Source organism: Balaenoptera physalus, assembly GCF_965194825.1.
Source record: "Balaenoptera physalus genome assembly, chromosome: 4".
Classification (NCBI taxonomy): Eukaryota; Metazoa; Chordata; class Mammalia; order Artiodactyla; family Balaenopteridae; genus Balaenoptera; species Balaenoptera physalus.
In genome coordinates, this window is record NC_138891.1 from 73,463,193 (window position 1) to 73,472,537 (window position 9,345).

Consider the following 9,345-nt stretch of genomic DNA (forward strand, 5'->3'; position numbering starts at 1 on the left):
AAGTAATGTTATTTGCAAACCTATTGTGTGAGGTGAATATTGCAATCCCAGTTTACAGCAGTAGAAAATGAAGCTGGTGGAAGCTAAGTAATAATGTTATATAACCATTAATAGGCACAATTATGTGTTGAGTACTGTACAGTGCTTCACATGCATCATTTCATTTAATACACCCAACAACCCTTATGAAGTAGTATTATTCCCATTTTGTAGATGAGGAAGCTGAAGCCCAAAGAAGTTAAGATAACCCAAGTTTACAAAGCTCCTCTAGTAGAGGGGGGTGCTGTAAATTTATACACTGTACCTCAAATGTGGATACTTGGTGGGGTCCTTTATTGTCCATAACTGATGATTTTGACCTCTAGAGCCCCAAATCTCACTGAGGAGCAGGAAAAAAATATCAAAATTTGCCAAGTCAAAGATCTCAGAGTGGTTTTTTTGAGGAAGAATGGGAGTAAAAGAGATTTTTTTTTTTTTGAGATGTTATTTTTTGTGTTTATTTTTTCCCAGTTTTCTCAGTTTCTTTTGAACAAGTATTTAAATAATTCAAGACTCAAACTTCTTCCCAGGCTATCTCTCCCTCTCCAGGCTATTGCTCCTCCCCTCTGCCCCTTGAGAAGGCTGATCTTTGTTCGCTTCTGTAGGTTCTCACCGCCCTAAGTCCCTGCTATGCCTGCTCACGGGGCCCTATTCACACCTGCAGCCAAAGTCCGTGCCGCACAGCATGTGGCCTGTTCTCCGGCCCGTCTGACGCAATGTGACGTCCCCTCCCTCTCTCCTCCCTGCTGCTGGCTCAGCGGCACCCCGGCTCTCACCAATCCAGCAGACCTGGGTCTTGGCCTGTCCCTTGCGGTGTGGGCGGTCCTCCTCACAGTCTCTGCTTTGGGTCACTTCCCCCTGTGGTGGGCCTGCTGGCCTCAGCTCTTGGTGACATTTTGCATTCCCCACTGGGGGCTCCCAGGAGCTTCTGGCTCAGGCCGGGAAGCACCAAGCTGGGGGGCAGTCCTGCCTCAGGCCTGCTCTCTGCTCTGTGAACCGACCCCTGGTCAGTGTGGGATCCTCTAAGGCAGTCTCTTCCCAGAGTCTCTTAGGCAGGAAGAGGAGCACAGCCTTTTGCTCTGGAATCTTCCTCAACTGAATTGACAGTTTCTAATCCTCACCTTCTGGGCACTTCTTCCTTTCCTTTTTTGCCTCCCACTCCTTGTCCCCTTGTTCCTTTCCCTCCAACTGTTTGACAGGGACGGTCCCTATGTCGCATCCTCCTCCTTCTTGCGGCACCGTCCATCTTATTCTCTTTCTTAGAGCCATAAAGGCAGAATGACTGCAAGAAGAATATATACGGAAGGTATTTTGAAAAGTGTTATCGTCGTTCCACTTGTAGCACTAGAAATTAAATCCAAAAGTGTCCAATTCTAAAGCTTAGCTCTCAACCACCATGTTACAGATCCCAATACTACAAAACTAGAGTAAGGGATTGAACCCAGGTCTAATCCAACCTCAAAATCCAAGCTTTTCCATTAAGCCATTTTTCTTTTTCGTTCCACCAACAGAAAGCACCCCCAGACCCCGTCCCCTCCAGACATATCCTGGGGCCTCCTTTCTGTGCCATAGCAGGTGCAAAGCCCCAGAGCCCTCACTTCAGCGCCAGGGCCTCCTTCCTCCCTCCCGAGCAGAGTCCAGGGCATCTCCAGTGTTGACTCAAGGGTGCATTAGGAGCAGAAATGCCAAAGACCTGTCTTGGGAAGCACCTGTGCATTTGCTTGCTTGCTTCCGATCACTTAAGGCAGGGCTGAGCGGCCCTTTAATAGGTTTGTTTTTGTGTTTGGTTTATTCCTCCGACAGGATGAGTGGATTTCACTTAGCTGTGTAAAGGAGGAAAGGCAGTGTGTGAGCCACGCGGTGCAGCGAACACTGAAGTTTCCCACTGGCGGCCTCAGAAAGCCTCTTGAGAAACTTACTCTCTTGGTTTGGTGCAAGATTTGTTTTATTTTGTTTTCCCCTCAGCCAGATATTCAGAATCTGTTTCACTCACCTGGAAAGCTGCATCATCTTGACAAGCACAAGGCAGTTAAGAGATTCCCAGCTGCTCCTGTTGCTACTGCGTTTTCGCAGGCAGAGAGAGAGAGGACAATTGGCCTCTCAGAAGTGCGTTTGCTGGTAAGTAGAAATGGGGAGCTGAGGCAGTTTCTCAGGTCATTCTGATAAACATGAACGATATTTGCCCCAAATATATTGGGTCATAATTTTCAGCTAGAGGCAAAAGTGAGGCGTCTCCTGGATTACGTTAGCTCTTTACTACAGGTATGGAAAAACCCAGTCTAAGGGTTTAATTTAGCAACCACTTACTGAGTTTCTGATGCACAAGAGAAAGGGTCTGGGCAGGTCAGCATTTTGATTACAAAGACAGATAAGACATGGCCTTGAACCTTGTGGTTTCTGGCTGGTGGGGGTGGCTAGGGATGAAGCATACAGTGCCTGCTCCCCTTAGGAAAATCCTCTGTGTCTTAACCCTGCCCTGACCCTCTTGCTTCACAGCCTGATTTCCGGAAAGGTTGGTTCACATGCACTGCCTCTAAGTCTCCTCCTGCTTCTGCTCCTTGCCATCCTCTGACCCTGCTTTAGCTACCACACTGACATGCGCATTTTAGTCTTTATCTTACTAGGGTTGCTGTATTTAGCAAATAAAAGTAGAGGATTTACTTATACTAAAAAAATTTGTTTCAATCTGAAATACAAATTTAATTGGGCACTCTTTTTTTTTTTTTATTAGTTTCGGCTTTATTTACTGGCATGGATGATCATATAGGGCACTCTGTATTTTATCTGGCAACACCAACTCTTACATGGCTTGTCTGCCAGCTCTAACCTAGAGACTGTTCCTTCCTTCTTGAAGTGATCTCCTCCTTTAACAGATACAACATTGACTGACATCATCACTCTCTTCGAGTCTTCTTCCCCTTGGACCACCCCTCAGCCTCTTAATCGCTGAGCATCCCCAGAGTTGCAGCCTCTGTTCTCTCTCCCTCATTCTTCCCAGAACACCTTCAGCAGAGTCATGGCCTCAGCCCCATGGTTCAGCATGGATAAGTCTACTGCTAGCCTAGAGACCACACTTGCTACACTCACCTCAAATCTCTGTACCTCGTGGTCTCTTGGGCAACTCCAAGATGTATCACAGGTTCCCCAAACTCAGCGTGTTGCAAATTTTACGCATGTGTCCTTCTCCATTCCTTCTCTGCCCAGTCTCAGTGAATTTATGCAATCATCCAACCCACCTGCAAGTCAGAAGACCTGCAATCACTCTCAATTCTGTCCTCTCCCTCCCTGCACATCCAATTTGTCTCCACGAAGTGTGGATTCTATCTTCTAAAGATCTCCCATTTGTCCTCCGCTCCCCCTCTGCCATTGGCCTATTATAGACCATCATCTCTCACCTAGGTCATTGCAGGAGCCTCCTAATTGGTTTCTCTGCCTCCCTTCCACCTCCCTCCCATCTATCTTCCACACTGTCCCCTGAAGGCTTTTGCCAACACAAAATTTGCATTATGCCCTTCACTTGCTTCACTGGTTCTTTATCAACCATTGGGTAACTTGTCATATGGGACTCTTCACCACCTAGTAAATGCCCACCTCTCCAAGCTCATCAGCTGACACAGAACAGCCCCAGTCATACTGAAAGTATGCTCTCCAAGCACACAGTATGGTCTCAGAGTCTGATTTCACACATGTCATGGTTTTTTTTCTGCAGCACACTCTTACTCACACTTGAAACCACAGAGAACTACTCATCCCCCAGCCTCAGGTCAAGCTTTCCGCCTTACAGAAGCCTTCCTACATTCTCTAAGACATTGCTGAGGAGGGGTCAGGTGCTCCCTGCTCTATGTTCCTCTAGCTGCTAGAGCCTAGCACTTTGTACTAACCTCTGTTAGAAGGCTCTCTAGACAGATGATCTGTTTGCAAATCTTGTATGTCCTGTAATTGTTTGAGCATTGCACCAGACCCTGAACTCCTTGAACACAAGGACCATATCTTTTGTTTAGTTTTATTGATATTTAGAACTTTAAAAACATCTGTAAGAACATAGAAACTAATACAACCAACACCTGTGTTCCAATTTTCCAGAGTTGACCACTATAGTATTGTTTTATTTGCTTCCAATATTATTCCTTTGACTCTCCTCTCACCCCTCAGAGGCAAAATTGGAGGCCAAAGATCCCCAAGTAGGGATCCCCGAGTAGATGTTTAAGAAGTGCTGGGGTGGGGTGGCGGGTAATCTGGGAGGAGCAGGAAATCAGTGATCAGTTAAGGCATTCTTGTAATGGGCTTTGAAACCACAGGAATCCACCTTTTTCTTAAAAACACCGTTTTCCCAGAGACTGAAGGCCCACTTGAGCTGTATACTGGTGGCAAACTGAAAACGTGAAATGAAAGAAAATCTTACTTTATGTGGTTTTGGCTTTAAAAAAAGATTTTGAAGAATGTGGCAACACTTAAAGCCCTGGCGAAGCTTATTTTGAGTTTGTTTCCGTGCTCATTCAAAGAGCTCTCTCAACCAGCTAAGAATATGTATCGAAATATTAATTGTATCTTTGGGTGGAGAAATTGGAACCAATCTTCTTTTCTGTTTGCCAATCTGCATTTTTTTTAGAGCAATGAAGAAAAGGGAAACTGCTTTAAAACTATATGCAAGGAAAATTAAATCGTTTGAGAAATATTTCATGAGACGTATAGGATTTGAAGAGCTAGAGATTATATGTTGATAGCCTAGAATTTGAAGCTTGAACTTTAATGCGATTTCTCCCTGTCAGGATTATGGATTGACTGTACCACCCAGGGGACAAACAGCTGAGCTCAAATCACATGCCAATATATTCACAATTAAACAATCATTCAAGAAGCTATAAAGCACACAAAATGCATAGTGGCTACAAATAGTCAACAAATGAAGCTTCTGTGTTTTCTTGCCTGGGAACAAGGGGCCTGTTCTTTTAGTATTTATAGCGAATAGTGAGACTCTGTGGAAAAAAATACAGCAGTTGGTAAATGTTCTAAGGGAGGCATTGCAGACGTCAGAGAAGCTAGGTGCTCCTGACTTCACCTGTGGTTGGCTAAGGATGAAGGATGAGGAGGTGGCCAGTGGGCCTCTAGATTACCAATTCAACACAGAAAGTGACCATTCTGAAATCTCAGTTTTTTCCTTCTTAATTTTTTCCTTTCTGGATTTTAGAACAGGAGAAGTATTTAGTAATGAGAAAGTGATTCATTGAGAGTTTTCCCACATATACTACTCAAATGAGGTGGTGCTTTTTCCCCTAAAGATGACGTCTCTGTTCCAGGACAGATTACAGTTGATAAACAGTCTAGAAAGCCTTGCAAAATTTGGAAGCATTTGGAAAACGGGACAGTTTTCTCCACGTATTCAGTCCTAGGCATTTGGCATAGAAAGGGCAACAAAGCAAAGTGCCTGGTTTGGTTTCTTTTTTTTTAATTTATTTAATTTATTTATTTATTTTTGGCTGTGTTGGGTCTTCGTTGCTGCACGGGGGCTTTCTCTAGTTGCGGCGAGCGGGGGCTACACTTCATTGCAGCGCGCGGGCTTCTCATTGCAGTGGCTTCTCTCATTGTGGAGCACGGGCTCTAGGCGCGCAGGCTTCAGTAGTTGTGGCACGCGGGCTCAGTAGTTGTGGCTCACGGGCTTTAGAGCACAGGCTCAGTAGTTGTGGCGCACGAGCTTAGTTGCTCCGCGGCGTGTGGGATCTTCCCGGACCAGGGCTCGAGCCGCGTTGGCAGGCGGATTCTCAACCACTGAGCCACCGGGAAAGCCCGTTAGACCCTCACGTGGGTTTAGTTGTTTTTAGTTTCCCTTGCTTCTCGAGGGAGGAGAGGTGTGCTAATGCTATTTGCACATCCAAAGGGTGGAGGTGGTTTACGGCAACCTCTGCACTCACCAGTCCTCACCTTTTCAGCATGGGGTCAGACAGCCACATTTCCCTGAGGACCCCTTGCCAGGATGCCACAGGGTGCAACCAAACCTATAGTGTGAACTGGAAGCATCGGTGGTGGCACTGGTGTCCGATGGACTGTGAACTGAGGGTGGCAGTTCAGCCTGCCAGGCTCCATTCCAACAAATGCCCTTTAGAGAGCTGACCTTCTGTTTGCTGGGCCTTTCTTTACTGGATACCATGTGGAATTCTGGTAATAATTCTGGAAATAATTGAAGGCGTTCACTTGTTCAGTATGTCGGTCAGTCAACAAATCTTTCTTAGGCACCTACGATGTGTAAGGTACTAATAGATGCAAAGAATGCCACAAGAATAGAAACTTAGACCTGCAAGAGTAATTTATAATTTACCATGTTCATCTATGATATGTCAAAGAAGATAAAACAGAGGCGGTCCTTGCACTCGAAAAGTTTATAATCTAGTAGGGGAGATGAAGCGTGTACAGAGTACAATTTAGTACATGTCACAAGAAAAACCAAGTTCCTGACCAGGGAATGAACAGATATCCTGGAATCACACGCTAGTACTTTCACGTTTCAGAGAGTTTGAAAGGGGAGAGACCACATCCAGCTTTGGGCCAGGGCTGTGTCTACACAGGACCTACATGGTGGGATTTGGATGTGTGAGTGTGTAGCATAGAGTGGCTATACTTTTGTCGCCTTGAAAATATTTTAAAATGTGCTCCCTTGGTTTTGAGGCTCAACATCTTTTTCAGGGAACTGTGCATACCAACCATTGGGTTGCCTTTGCAGCACCTGTACTTTGAAACTTAGCAACATTTTTGGAGCCTAAAAGATAATCAGATCATGACTGACAACTCACATAGAATTAAACTTAACGATAGAGAGTCTAAGTCGCACATGTGGGCCATTTTCTAAAGCCACACAATTTAAGGGCTAATGTTTTATCAAATTGTGGGGGAATAATTTGCAGACTTCAGTGGCTTAGATCGTTAACTTGGTCCTAAAATTTATAACTCTTTAATACAGTCTCACAAAGATTCATCACCCTGCCTAGGGAACAAAGCCTCTCCTGGCTGAAAGATAGTTATTCAGTAAACACTTTTTGTTTCAGCTCTTTATTCTGAAAATTGTTCTGATATGGTGTCGAAAGATTGCTTACTTTGATGATGAATGTTAATTCTTTCTTTGGTGATTCAATATCTTGTGGCCTCTCAGCTTTCTCATTCTGAACGCCAATTGCCATTGAACAAGACTGTAGATACAGAAAACATAGTGTTTTAGATGAATGTGTACTGACACGGGAAGATTCCTTTGAAAAAAAGTTACAAAATCCCCTCTGATAAAAGTGTGTTTGTGTGTGTTGCTCTTCTTTCTTCTAAAAAGAGAATAAAATGAGAACATTCTAAAAATAATAGCTCACTGGAGATTCTGATTAGTCTATTTTACATTTATGACTTTACTTGTAATCTACAGCATTCCCCTGGTTTTCATGACTCTCATGTCGTAATTGTGTCTAAGAAGCTAAAAACATGCCTTACAAAGTGTTCCATATTCCTACACCAAGAAAAACGACAGGATTTGCCAAGTTCTGAGCCTGACACAGCCTTCTTTCCCCAACTGATAGAAACAAAAATATACTTCTTAAGAATGTATACAATAATCTGAAGTCTTAGTTTGATTAAATAAAAAAATATAAATTACTCATATTTATATCCAGAGGATTTTCTTAGGCCTTTACAGTGCCCAAATAAACTATTACCACCTGAAGTCAAAAGTCACGTAGAATGAATTTTGTTCCAATAGGCCAAAACATTTCTTTTAATCTCTAATACACCCCTGTAATGAGGCAAACATGAAGATGAGAAGCAAACTTGTCTACTGACAAATATAGAAAATGTTTTGCGTACCAAATGAGTGTGTCCATGTTTTTGTTTCCATCTGGATCCTTTTCAGTGTGATTACTTATTTTTAGGTTGGCATTTTAGAAGGAAGATGAAATGGCTTCAGGAAATGATGTGAAAGGTTAAGAAGATGGATGAGAAGTGTAAGTCCGGAGCTGTCATGAGGGAAAGTGTAGCCCCACGGTATTATGTTCAGTGTATTTCTTAATAAAACAAGCTATCCATATTTCTGCTAAATCTATATCCTTGAGCCCTGTAAACTTGAGTAGCTATGCCATAGTGTAAAGGATTGTAAGAGTAAATGTGGAATTTGAAGTCACATAAGTATAGGAGGAGGCAGTATAACCAAATAATGAAGTGCAAACAGGCCCTAAACAGCCTGACCCTTTTTAAAACACAAAACCTTGTAATCCAGGGGTAGAAGGAGGTATGAACTAGAACAAGGGGACAATTTGGTTATATGACATTGAACCCAGACAATCTACAAAAGCTGAATTACAGAATCTTCAAGATAATGTTGAGAAAAGAACCCTGAGAATCTGAATAAACATGAACTATTTTCCTAACATTTTGAGGAGTTCAAGATATTCTAGAAAGCTTCATAATCTGGTAACTCCTTTATGAAATAAGTCACAATGGAGTCATCAGTTCTGGCTGTGTCTGTAACTCTGTCATCAGGTGGGCCCCAGGACAGATGAGGGCAAGGAATGCCCCCACCCCAGCCCCTGCTTAGACATCCATGCTTGTCTCTGATCAGGCCAGTCCTGCGCCATCTGACTCCTAATTATAGGTTCTCCTTGGGATTCACTCCGGACTTCTGAACTGGGTTTGGAATTTGTTCATCTTTGGCTGAATCTGAGCTCTCTGTCAAGACTTCAGTTCATATTCATCCTTAAAGTCTTCCACTACAGACTGATTCAGTGACTCTTTCAGGCCCTCCCATTCCCAGCCTGGCTCTAGCCTATTTAGATGCAGCCTCATCTATACAGGGCACCCTGACCCCTGATGAAAGGGAAGTCCAGCAGGAGTTATGATTTTCACATTCTAAGGACGAGGAGGTCCACACAGTGGACCTTATCCTTCCTTGTCCACACTCCTCCCCATATGTGGAATGGGTCCTGTACACTGGTCTGTCATTAACTCACACGACCTTTCTGCACTGACACAAAAGAGAAGATGGTTCAAGTTCTACCGGAGGTCTCTTCCCTTTCCTTACCTTTCTTTTTCCCTCCCTCCCTATCTTCCTTCCTTCCAAAAGCCTTTTCTGGGCTTCTCCTATGAGCCAAGCCCTGGACTAGGTGCTAGAATCATAAAGACACTGTCCCTGCCCTCTATAAACTCACATTCTTGTACCTCCTGCTTTGAAGAAATTAGACCAATCAAGACTACTTGTTCATAGACTTGTTCAACATTTTGGGGTTTTTGCCTCTGTTTAAAATGAGGAGGAATAGGAATTCCTTTGTTCTTTGCCTCATACTG

At 43.7% G+C, this 9,345-nt stretch overlaps 1 long non-coding RNA gene across 1 annotated transcript in view; it reads left to right on the forward strand.

The window, feature by feature from the left end:
- Positions 1 to 8,155, forward strand: part of LOC309659232 — a 63,474-nt gene extending 55,319 nt beyond the window's left edge. The window contains exon 3 of the long non-coding RNA XR_014262684.1: positions 7,938 to 8,155. This is a non-coding gene — a long non-coding RNA (uncharacterized lncRNA). The remainder of the gene's footprint in view (positions 1 to 7,937) is intronic.
- The last annotated feature ends 1,190 nt before the right edge of the window (positions 8,156 to 9,345 follow it).